Source organism: Rissa tridactyla, chromosome 7 (genome assembly GCF_028500815.1).
Source record: "Rissa tridactyla isolate bRisTri1 chromosome 7, bRisTri1.patW.cur.20221130, whole genome shotgun sequence".
NCBI classification, from domain to species: Eukaryota; Metazoa; Chordata; class Aves; order Charadriiformes; family Laridae; genus Rissa; species Rissa tridactyla.
Window position 1 is genome coordinate 35,557,653 of NC_071472.1, and position 12,915 is coordinate 35,570,567.

Below are 12,915 nucleotides of genomic sequence, written 5' to 3' on the forward strand. Positions count from 1 at the left end.
GTCAAATGTGATGTCTTAAGCCTCATGAGCTACTAAGTAAGTTTTTTACTGAGACTGCAGGTAAGCAGTTTATTGCCGGCTCTTTTCATTCTTAATGTGGAAGAGAAAAGTGCTTATGTAGAGCAGAGAAAATTGCAAAAAGCAGATGTTACGGTTATTGAACACCTTAAATTCAATTCAAAGTAATACAGACTGTACTACCCACTGCAAAAGCTGAGGCCTCTGTAAACAAAATATAGCATAGGAACATGTACAACAACTGATAATACTTGTTTTCTTCTTGAAACACCTGCTCAGAAATATACCAGATAGCTAACTTGTATCAAGAATAGCAATTGCCATTTTTCTCCCTGTTTATGCAGCTTTATAGCCTAATTGGAAGCAGTTAGGTTCTGAAGTTGTTGCCATTACTACAAAATCATTCTGGAAGCTTTGCCATCTCCATGGCAACTGGCCTACATATATTAAACATTTTGATACAACACCAATGTTTGATGGTATTCTCAATTTGAGATATTAATTTAATATATCAGTGTTTTACACTGGAGTTTACATGTTTTATCTTTTTGCTATAATCATGAGAAAACTTTGATGCAGCATAACGGCTTTCTAAAGCATAGCTGACATGGTGAAGCAACTATCCAGAGGATGAATTAGTATGGACTAAGGAATGCACAGTCTCACATTAAAAAAACAGGATATGAAAGCACTAACTTACTTAGCTCATATAGTGTCATGTTCTTGTGGCTCTAGGTAAGCTCTTTTAAGAGAAATCAGTAGAATCTTTTCCAGTGATATAACTGTTGATAATTCACCCTGCTCAGGCAGACCCCACAGAAATCAGCAGCTGGGATCACTTAAGCCAGAGGTGTTTTTTCCTAGCAAAATATTCTGAGAAGGGTTTGAGGCAGGACCAAACCCTGCCACCAACACTAAATGTGGGGTGCAGTACTGCAGAGTGTACTCTGGTGTGTGCAGGAGGACTTTGAGTTGGGTCCGGTGAGCATGTGTCCAGGCAGAGCTCTAAGCCTTATGGTGGGGCAGAGAGGTGGGACTCAGGTGAGCGTTTCCCATGTTTCATACGGATCAGTTGTCTTTCTAACAATCCGCGGACAAAAGCCAGATCTAACAAATTGGCACAAAGATGGCTGCTCTCCTTAGGAAAACTCATTTCAACCACACACGCATGTGGGTTAAAGTAGAGCCTGTGTTACATCCATGGAGCTAAGCCAGAGAAATGAACTGTACCAGGTTAACAGCCCAATATAGATCAATTTTCCAAGGGCAGAAAGAACCTGGGAGCCAGCTACAGCCACCAGTCTTTTCCTGGAGCAAAACCATTATGCTCTTGCACGGGGCTATGGAAAAGCCCCATTGATCTCAAAATTCCAAATACTTATTTTATCAGTATCTTTCTGAATGAACTTGCAAATAATGTGCAGTGTAGTGGGAATGTGAAATATTACCCTGCTCCAAAGTGTATTAATCTTTCCTGAACTTCTCAGTATACGTGTTGTGAGTGCCATTGTAGAGCAAAGGCTTTGTGCTGGGATAGGGATGGAGATGAAGAAAAAATGCAGTAGTATTTACAAATAGATTCTGCAAATTGTAGTTCAAAAGAGATGACATCTTCTGTAATTGCAGATGAGTATTTTCTTATTTGTTTTCTGCCAGAAATATATTAAATTATACTCACTGCCCCTAGCTAGTCTGTAAGCCTTTTTTCTTACTGGCCAGAGTCCCATTCCCAGCAATCCTTTAAATTCCTCATTTTTCATGCAACTACCTTTATTATCTATGCTGTTAGTGTGCTCAGTGGCTTTTCATTGGTAGAACGGATCCCAAGAGTATCATTCTTCTTATTACATTTCACCAATGTGTGGATAGAATAGTTCTTCCTCTTTGGAGGTCAGAGAGAAATGATCTATTTACTTCCTTCTAAATGGAGGATAATTCTGTTTTTGCTTGGCACTGAAAGTTTTCTATCAGACACCTTCCTGGAGACAATACTATAAAAGCCAGATTTTTAGCAGATTTGAACACTTTCTGCAGTTCCCCATTGAAATATTGAATTAGATCTAAAATGATTTTCTTCCACACTAGTGTCATTTTGAGAGTGCTTTATGCTAGGGCCTTTGATGCCAAATTTCATCCTATGGTGAATTCTTACATGTAAACTCTCAAAAGCAAATTTTACAATAGACTTACTAACTGGCCCTTGGTTCCAGTAGTGCTGCTTGCAGGCTCAGTTAAAAAGCAGGCTCGATGGGTATACGACCATAAGCACAGACTCTTTTAGAATACAAACCTTAAAGCTCCTCTGTAATTTCTACTCCCCCAAAGCTGCATTTTGCTCTTGCCAAATGTATATATGTTAAGAGGATGAGTATACCCCTTATAAGGAAATGTGAATGAAATGAGGAGTGAATTGTGCTGATTAAAATGCAGGCATACATTTCTGTATACTGCGGCTGATAAACTAAAATTACTTGGTGAGCTGGGGATTGGGAATGGATGAATACAACTGCCTAATTGAGATTAGGTTTTTTTTATCACTTTGAAAATACTTGTGACTCCCTCCTTTTGCCTCCTCTGAGCCTTCATGCCTTTAAAAGGTAACCAGTTTTGACTTGATACAATCTCGCTAAAATCAGCGGAGAATTTTCATTAAATGTAGTAGTGTTTAGAACAGGATCCAAACGCTTAGTATTGGGGGAAAAAAAATAAATTAGAAATCTTTGTGTAGTTTTCAAATGAGATTTTATTCCATAAATGCTCAGAAACTCTGAAACTGTGGGTGTTCTACTGATAAATATATAAATGGCATCATGTGACCTCGGTGACCAACCTCAGGCAATGAACGGCTCATTCTGAACAGTGGACAATGAAGGTAATAGTTGATCCAATAGGTAGTTCATGAGCTTCCTGTGACATAAACCAGATTTGAATAAACTACTCATTCAAGAGTTTCATTTTCCTTTTGAAAATACAATCATATTTCACAAAGTTTTAAAAATCTAGATTTCTTTATGAAAAATTCATAGTTAGTAAAAAAGTGTAAATTTGCAAGGTATGTTGTTTGCTTCAGTTCATTTTTTCAGGTATGAGAAAAACAAAAACCTAAAAGCTTTTACTTTTTTACCTAAGATACACCCTTAAAGTTTTATTTCTCCTTTCCGGGTAGATGCATAGATATAAAGTTTAAGATAAAACTTTAGAAATTCAATACCAACTTTTTAGATCAAGTGAGCAGAAACATACTAAATAAATAATGTATAAAAAAATTGCAGCATATTTATCATGGGATTGTGAGGCAGGTTAATCTATAATATGAAAGATGGGTCTCTTGTCCAGTTCCAGTAAGGCCAAACTAACTGCCCTTGCTTACAGTAACCAGTAAAGAGTAGGATATAAATGGTTAGGATGTATCAGGATGATGTACGGTATAGCTATGCAGCAGCTTATAGTATTGCAGCCTTTATCTCTGCTGCATACATTCTGTGGCTTAAAAATTATGCTTAATATTAATACGATTTCCATGAGGAATAGAAATAGAATGCTATAACTAAGTAATGCAAATATATTTATGAACTCATTTTCTTTCCAACATGTCATATTAATAATGACCATCTTTCTTTCATTTAATATTTAAAAACCACAAAAATGTATGAGTAGAATTTACACCTATTAAAAATGACTTTTAGCTATACCCAAAAATAGTCTGCAGTGTTACTACATTGTTTTTTCTGTTGAAAAGACACAAATCTGAAACCTAACAAGATCATTTCTTAACTTTTTGATACTTTCTTGAAATCCTGAAAGGAGACGTGGTCACAGAAAGAGGGGGCCGTATTCACATTTCATATCAGTATCACAAAATCATACTGTTTATGTATACTGGTGTTTAGAATTTACATGTTATTCTCGTTCGGGATAAAGGTACAGCATCAATGTTACACTTGATCTGTGCCATCATGGGACAGCACTGATAGATGTGGTCCTGCTTGGCTTGCTTCTACTTCTGCCATTTATTTTCAGAAGGATTAGTAGAAATGCAAGCACCACAAGAGCAGTTGGGTTCAGCTTGCTGAACTCTTGGAAAAATATTTCCTTTTGAAAAAAATGTTAGGTCTTTGATAGATGGGCAAGGCAGGGGAAGAGGAGGGAAGAGCTCAGGCACCCTTGGTGTTTGACTGCTGTTGCGCTAAATTCAGTGAGTGGAAAACCAAATCCTAAGATGAAAACAAAATGACCTAATGTTGTGAAAATACTGTGTTATAGAAAACACAACCATATATTTCATGTCAAAAAGAGTGCTTTTACAGCATTTTTTTCTACAAAATGCATGAAAAATCATCCTCTTAAGTGAGTCATTGTTATCTGATCTTTCCAGTATGGTTCGTTTTATGCCTAGTACCTAGTGAAACAAAGCAGGAAACTTCGCTTTGCAAAAAAATATTGATTTTTCAAACTTAGTATTTTTTTACAAATGTAAGAACTTTCAGGTATTTGACAGAAAAAAGAGAGGAGCCAATAACTCAGAGTCAGAGAGACTTAGGGAGAGATAATGGACTTCGTTATGTTTGATTCTGCCATAGTAATTGATTATCAAATTGCAAAACTATCTTCTTCAATGCAACATTCTAATATGGAGGCTGAAACTCTCTGAAAAAAAGAATGAGGACATGACCAGTAAGCCCTGGTATGAAAAATGAAGGGGATGTTTATAGTGCATATTGGCAAGCAGAATGTATCATATCTAAGAATCCATGAAATAAATGAAAAAGTGTTAGTGGAAAAGAAAAGAAAATCATCATAGAAAATTTTATAGGAATGTTTAATTTGGAACTCATCCTTGAAGGTGGTTATAATAACAACTGCTATTAAGTACAGCAATGCTCTGGGCTATTTTTTGTTGTTAATGCTGAATATTGACATTCATTGTGCATGTTTTACTAAAGTACTGAAGTCCAACCCTGAGTAGATGTTAATAATTATATATATATTAAAAAAACACACATCCCAAATCCAAACTTGAGCTAGTGTAATTACTTGGAACTGTTTAGGAGCTAGCTTCCACCTTTTGTAATGTAGGGCAGCATCTCTGAGTGGAGAGTTTGTTCATTTACTTCTGTCTTCAGAGCTGTATGGTGAAAGGTCTTGTGAAAGTTGATGAGCTTACTGCTCATCAAGAGACCACCTCTTATCTGTTTCTTGGAGTGTAAGACTCTGTTAGGAAAATACCTAAATATGTCACTTCACTGGCACTGCTTGCGTACTTAACTGATAGACGGACTGAAATAAGGAAAATTAAGCTTTCAATGGAGAAAATAACTAGGAACATATAGTAAGAATTCCAGTAAGAATACTGATTTGCAGTAATGCTACCATCTGTAAAAGGCCAACAGTCAGCTTGGATGGGAGATTTCTCCATCCTCCATTTCATTAGTAACTGCAAGTAGCAGTGTGACTGTGGTTCCTACTACGACCTTTTACAGAAGATAGCTTCCCTCTTGTTTGAAGTATTGTATAGCTTGTTTCTGCTTGCCGTTTAGGAATTCTTAGAAAATTTATTACATGTTGAAGCAAAAAGCAGTGAGTACAAACCTAAGAGTAAATCATAATTCTGACAGTGAGCTTCCTTTGGAAAATAGCATATCATTTCGTTTTATGACTTGTTCCATCAAATAACATGGAAGACATTAATACAAGGTGATATTTGTCACAGTACATCATCCTGGAGATTGACAAGAATCAGAAAGGAAAACAGCAAAGCAAACTAAGCCTCTGAACTTACTGGGGGATGTGCATGGGCAGAGAGAGAGTGATGTCAGAGTACAAACAAATACACAAACAACAGTGTTGATCCTTTTTCCAGACTGGGACAAAAACATCTTGAAATGACATGAACCTAAGGAGCTAAATGCAAGAAGACATGCTTACAGTAAAGCGTGAACTATTTCTACTGCTTGCCCTGAAAACAATGAGTCCTCTGTAACTTCTTTTATGCAGGTAGCCCGCTAAATATGAAATGCTTTCTAGCGATCTAGCTAATATTATAAATATTTATATTCAGAATGAATTTCACAAGACAGGGAGATAATACATTATAAAATATGAATACCAGTTTCATTTTTTTCATGGTAATAATAGATGAAAAATTCCATCATAAAAAAGAGAGTTGATCAATGAAACACTTTGCATATTCTTGAGCAGAATTCTTTGGAGGTGCAAAGTCAATGAAATTTCCCTTTATTTCTTTGTCTTTTAGCTCTGTGGTGATTCCCATTTTATCAATGGTCATGGCAACACACAGCTGTAGCAGATTTTTGTTATAAATAGCTGACTGTAAAGCAGAGGCTTAGTGGATACTATATCCACTGAGAGAGCTGTAATGGCTGTTAGTGAACTGGTGAAGCCATGTAGCAATCATATTTACTGCGGTTAGAGGGGCCTACCCTCTTGTCTTATTCCTTTTTGAATCCCTTTGTACTTTGGTCCTTCACAGGAAATTATAGAATTCAGGTATTCGTTAAATGACAAAAATGTCTATTGGTTTAAGCTAGCAACTCAACCATTTCCTTTGAGTTAGATCTTAGAGATGCTTTTAGATCTTCTACTGTGAGATAATATCTGCATTTGAACTTTTTCTACCATTCTGGCAATCTTTCTTCATTGCGAACATGGATGGCCTATTACTCTTGGTTACTGTTTTTCACAAACAAATATTTTGCGGAGGATACTCTCTTCTATTGCCTGCAAGGAGAGATCTTGCCAGAAAATACAAGAACTGACTGAATCACCTTTATCTTGCCGGAAAATACAAGAACTGACTGAATCACCTTTATTCGTGCCTTTCTGGACTCCTTCAAAAATTGCAAGCACTGGCTTGGAGGAGAGGGAAGAAAGTAATATAAACTGTTTTATTACATAATATGTAAAAGACTGTCCTGCAGAAAGCCAACCACATCCTGGGCTGCATCAAAAGAAGCATGGCCAGCAGGTCAAGGGAGGCGATCCTCCCACTCTACTCCATTCTTGTGAGACTCTACCTGGAGTACTGCGTCCAGCTATGGGGCCTCCAAAATGAGAAGAATGTGGACCTGTTGGAGCCTGTCCAGAGGGTGGCCAAGAAGATGATCAGAGCACCTCTGCTATGAGGACAGGCCGAGAGAGTTGGGGTTGTTCAGCCTGGAAAAGAGAAGGCTCCAGGGAGACCTTATAGCAGCCATTCAGTACCTAAAGGGGGCCTACAGGAAAGATGGGGACAGACTCTTTATCAGGTAGTGGAGCGATAGGATGAGGGGTAACAGATTTAAACTAAAAGAGGGGAGATTTAGATTAGATATCAGGAAGAAATTCCTTATTGTGAAGCACTGGAACAGGTTGCTCAGAGAAGTTGCGGGTCCCCCCATCCCTGGAAGTGCTCAAGACCAGGATGGATAGGACTTTGAGTAACGTGGTCTAGTGGAAGGTGTCCCTGCCCATGGCAGGGGGGTTGGAACTAGATGATCTTCAAGGTCCCTTCCAACTCTAATTAATTCAAGTCTCCTGCAATGGCCTTTGGTTATTTCCTTTTTTGGTTCTTTTACACTTCCAGTCTCTATCAGTCGCCCTCAGGACCATGAGCATGTTTTGCACCCCTAGGGGTTTAGCTGCCAGGGATGAAGGCCAGCTCAGATAGAGTGCAGGGGAGATGATTCAGTGGAGGTCAATGCCTCCTCTGCTCCCCACCTGCTTTTAAGTTTAGACTTTCACCTTTGCTTTCCACCTGCGTTGCAGCTGTCCCAGTGCCTTCTATCCCCTCATCCTGACCTGCCAACTTGGCTTCCCTGCTTGACCCCAGCCCCCTTACTACAGACTTGCAGGTGATACCTGGACACCCAGTTGCCCTCCCCATCCCTGCCCCTGCTTGCATCCTGCAGGGCTACATTCTTACTGTGGAGGGCCTTGTTCAGTCAACGTGGCTGTGATGCTTAGCTCTTGGTGTGCATTTTACGAATTTAGCAGGCTGTTCCTCAAAATATTTTTTTCAGACTTTTTAACTTATAATTCCCTGTGCTCTGCTGTTGACACATACAGCATTTCAGGGAGCGATCTTTTATCGACTCTGCTTTGATTACTGCTCTATGACAATTTCTTTACTGGAGACTGACACAGAAACTTTAAAGTTAGGTTAAAATCTTATAAGTAAGTGTGTGTGCCTATATACATATATAAAAATGTAACCTGTCCATATTAACATGACTATTACTTTAGAATTTTTAATACAGATTTCATGCAATGTACTGTATGCTATGCTACATATTTTAAGTATATTTGTAGGTTAACATAAATACTGTAATTACATGTAGCAAAGACATAGATTACTGCTGTAAAATTAGTTTATTCTTTTTTGATACTATGAATCATACCATTTATGGGACTTCAAAATTAATTTTGAGGAACGCCTCATTGCTTATAATTATTTGTCCAATAATTATATTTTTCTCTTGTTTTTCAGATCTAAAGACAAACTCCAGCCTGTTTCATTTCAAAGACATTTGCTTGAAGAAAGAATTTTAAAGACTATGAGTGAAATCATCATTCCACAGTCAAATGTTCAGAGGTCTGTTTCTGCCGTTCACACTCACATGGATAGCAGCTAACTCTGCAAGTAGATCCTTTTTTTTTTATGACACTATAAATGTTTAAAAATATTTATTAGTTTGCTATCTCATAAAACTTGAGTTTGGGGCATATTAGGCTATAAATATTCCAGTAATAATAATAACCCCCCCACATTTATTTAGCACCTTTCTTCTTAATGCAAAATACATTAAAATTTAGTCCTTAATGATATAACACATTATTTATTGCCTCTTGAATTTCTGTGATAACTCTGAAATGCCTTAAGTCACTACTAGATTTTGAATTAAATTACCCAGTCAATACCTTTATGTTGTTCTAAGGTAAGTGTCCAGTCAAAATAATTTCCTCACAATATCTGTGGTGACGAAAGAACATCATCCTGTTCTAGTCCACGCTTTGGTAATTACTTTAAATTAAAACTGAAATATGTTTCTTAATAACATAACTTAAGAGTCCAAGTATTTTAAGTTGTAATGTGAGGGTGGAAGCAATGTCTTTTTTTAAAAAAGTAAAGTTATAATGAAGATATATGAATCAATCACAAATTATATTTCTTGTCTTGTATCATAATATCAAAAATAGAAAAGCAAACACTAAATGTAGAGGTTCATACGAAATATTGTGTTTTATTCAAGCGACTTATGAGTAATTTCATTTATGTAGACTCAGAGTTTCCTTATGCTCAGTGGACTAGTGGCTGGGTGGTTGCAGTCCCTTCCACGTGTGCCTTGGTGATGGAGGTGCAGGTGTGGATGGCAGGCTTACTAGGAGCCAGTGCCAGCAGACTCTACAAACTGATGTTGTATGCCAGCAAGGAGCTCAAGGCAGCATAGCTGGGAAACTTGAATGCTATCAGCCTTGAAATAGGTGACATTTGGAATTAAAACTATTGAGTTTTACCACCTGAGGAATTCCTGGTACATGGGGAGTGGAAGTTCTGAAAACATATTTATCTGCAGGTAGATCTGTACGTCTTTTGTGTGCTGTATCTTATAAATAGGGGGTAGACGCTTCTATCATTGCAGAATACTTCCTGCAACTCATGTTTTGGTATGGATTAATTGAATTTCAGAACCTGAAAGTGCATGTGCAGATGGTTCTGGAGGAGGTTGGTGACAAGCTTAAAGCTACTGCCAGGTTACATGGGAAATTCTGGTATAAATGCAATATGTATCCTTGTATTTGTGATTGAAGAGGTGAATCTGATATTTTATGTGGCTCTCGTAAAAGTATGTTCTTTTAGGGCGCTCAGGAAAGGTCATTTTCTTCTGCTATAAAAATCTGATCCATTGGGCAGAACAAGCAGGCTTTAGATGGTTGGGGTTTTTTCTTAATTTTCTTTTTTAAATTCAAAACTGCCTAAGACCTGCAAAAAGAAAAAAGGGGTATATTTTCCAGTTTCCTGAGGGCCTGGTATTCTGCCCTAAATAAAAGCAATTTGATAGCTGAAAGAGATCAGATAATTTTAGGATATACTCGTAATATCACATCCCTCCTGTTCCTTCCCCCCATTTATTCTCTTCCAGAAAATGTTCTTATAGACTATGGTTATACTTCCATTTGGTTGTGCACTGGGCTGATATTGTGCCTATGGATTTTAATTATATATCGTAGTGGGTCAAAATAACCAGGTATGCATTTTCAGAGGACACCAGTTGATGTGTCATCAGTTTGATGAGAGTGCTGGGATTGGGATGACCCAATAATTTCTTGCTGCAGCTGGGTAGGAACAAATTTGGAAAACTACTAGCTGCAGGCCTAAGTGGAAAAAAGCAGCCTTGGAGTATTGCAATAAATGTCACTGTGTTTCTTGCACTGTCAAATTAGCCTGTTCAAGGCAGTCTGAAGTTCATGATGAGGATATATGATATTGTTAATTATTATCTGTCAAGAAAGGTAATTTGTATGGGAACATAAGGCTGTGCACAGAGATACACACTGTCCATCAGAAGAGCTGCTTCAAGGTGATGTATGTGCCTATTGGACATAGGGGCTGATCATAAATAAAGCACAATTTAAAATAAAAAAGCAACAAGAAACGCATAGAGTCAGTACAGGTTGTATGGAGAGGTATGCACAATTCCCTAAGCATTGGGTTAGTGCAGTCAGAGGAATAAGGATAGCAATAAGTATAGAAAACATCTGAGGAATGATGAAAGGCTGACCTTTTAGCTCAGAGCCAACCAGTAAATTCTGAGCTTCTGAAAATATGGACCTAGACTTTCCACTTTCACAGACCCAGTCTTCTGACACTTTATCCAAGGCTGTTCTTACCTAGACAGAGGAGTCTGAATATGTTTTTGTTGACATGGTACAGATGGAAGTCTCATACCTATGCACTAAGCGTAATTAAGGCCTGCAGACCACTTCCACAGAGGATACTAATAAATGTTTAGTCATATACAGGATTATAATACAAGCTGTAATTTGAGATTTTGTCTTGTCACCATGCCCGTGACTTATCTGTGTGAGAGTTGCTGAAATGCTGATCTCACTGCAACAACAGAAATCAACTTTTTCTCTGTGTCAGGGCACTTTGAAACTTTTTTCTTATTATGAGTAATGAACAAAATACTAAAGATGTTGAAATCCCAGTTCTTGAACAATTATGCTTCAGTTTAAACCAGAAAAGTCAACTCAGATAATTATCTGAATGTGACATAGGCAGTTGACTTCATACGTTAGATCTCATACGGTGTTAAAACAATTGGGAGAATGCATTTATGCCAAACCAAGAGAGCAGTTGTTGTGGTTTAATTGTCTTCAAGAGCAGCATGATCATCTGAAAGTCAAATATGGTGCTTGCATTTTGGCCTTTTGGGGAAAGGTACATTTTACAGTCACACAACCCTTTTGCACAGAAAAAATTGTCTGGTTTTGATGCTGCATAAAGGCTAGAGTTTTTTCACTGATAATGTATTCCTGATCTTTGAATGCTGGACTTCAGCCTATGATAGACAACCGATAATTATTTTCAAACCCAACAGGTCAACATACTTATGTATATTTCAATCGTAGCTGCAGACAAAAAAAAAGAAAATAAAAAAAATTGCTTTTGTCTTTGAATGAGTTGGTGTATTTTGCAAAGGAAGAATGTTATACAATAACTGCTCATTTGAGACATAATTAACCTTCTTATGCTATTTGCATTATTAATGTACTAGAGTTATAATGTCCTAATGTATCTGAATTTCTATTAATGTTTTATTCGCTAAATAAATAAAATTGAATTGAGTAAAGAGATGACATTTGTTTAATTGTTCATCAGGATTCTTTTTTTTCCCCTCATCCCAAGTCCTGCTAGTTTGTTAAATAGAAACCCTTAAATGGATGGCATTTCCTGATAGGTTTTGAACCTAATTATATCAAATGTCATAGCATTATTTATTTAAAAGGTTTTTCAAGATTACTGTACAAGGAAAAAATGTGTTTTCTTCCTTTTGAAGTGCTTAAAATTTTCTATTAAGTTCTTCTAATTTGTTTAGTGCATTCACAAATGCCCTCAATCAAGTTTACTTTTAGAATCCTTTAAAAATATTTCCTTTAAAGGTAGTTATTCTTGTAACACTGTTTACTGCTACTGCTTCTTCCCTATATGAAAAGATCTCCTAGATCTGGAATCAGCATAATGCTATGCTTGCTCTGAAAACCTTGGCATGGTTTCCTAGTATTGGAGAGAATAAATATTGTCACATAAAAGAACTAATGACCAAAGTAATTTAATAGGTTTCTCTTTAATTAAAAGACACTAGCTAAATAGAAAAATTTAAGCTCTGTGTAAAGCACGTATACTTTGGTGAGGGAAGAAACTCAGTATATCAGTATGTGCATTGGCCGTAACCTGGGGCTTCTACGGCTTTGTAGTGTACCAAGAGGGAGAAAGAATAGCTTAAGAACTACTGAGCTTCTACTGTGTAGAAATAGCAAGACTGCTGCATCAACAGAACTGTGTGACAGGAGCAAGCAGAAGGAGTACCGATTCAATAGTTTTATTCCACAGCATTTGAATTACTCTAGCAAGAAATGAAGTACTCAAATATGACTTAAGAAAAACTAGAAAAAAAACAGGAGAAAAATTATAATTCAAAATTTTTTAACAATTTTTATTGAAACCCAACAAGTCTTTTGTTTTGAGAAGTTAAAACTAATGATTAAAACAACTATTGAAAAAGAGAATGCAAAAAGTGTTTGTAACAACACCCACCCCAAAATAATGATTTAAATTTTTCTACAAAAACGAGTTAGTAATATAGTCACTCTCCATTAAAGACACTGATGGAAACT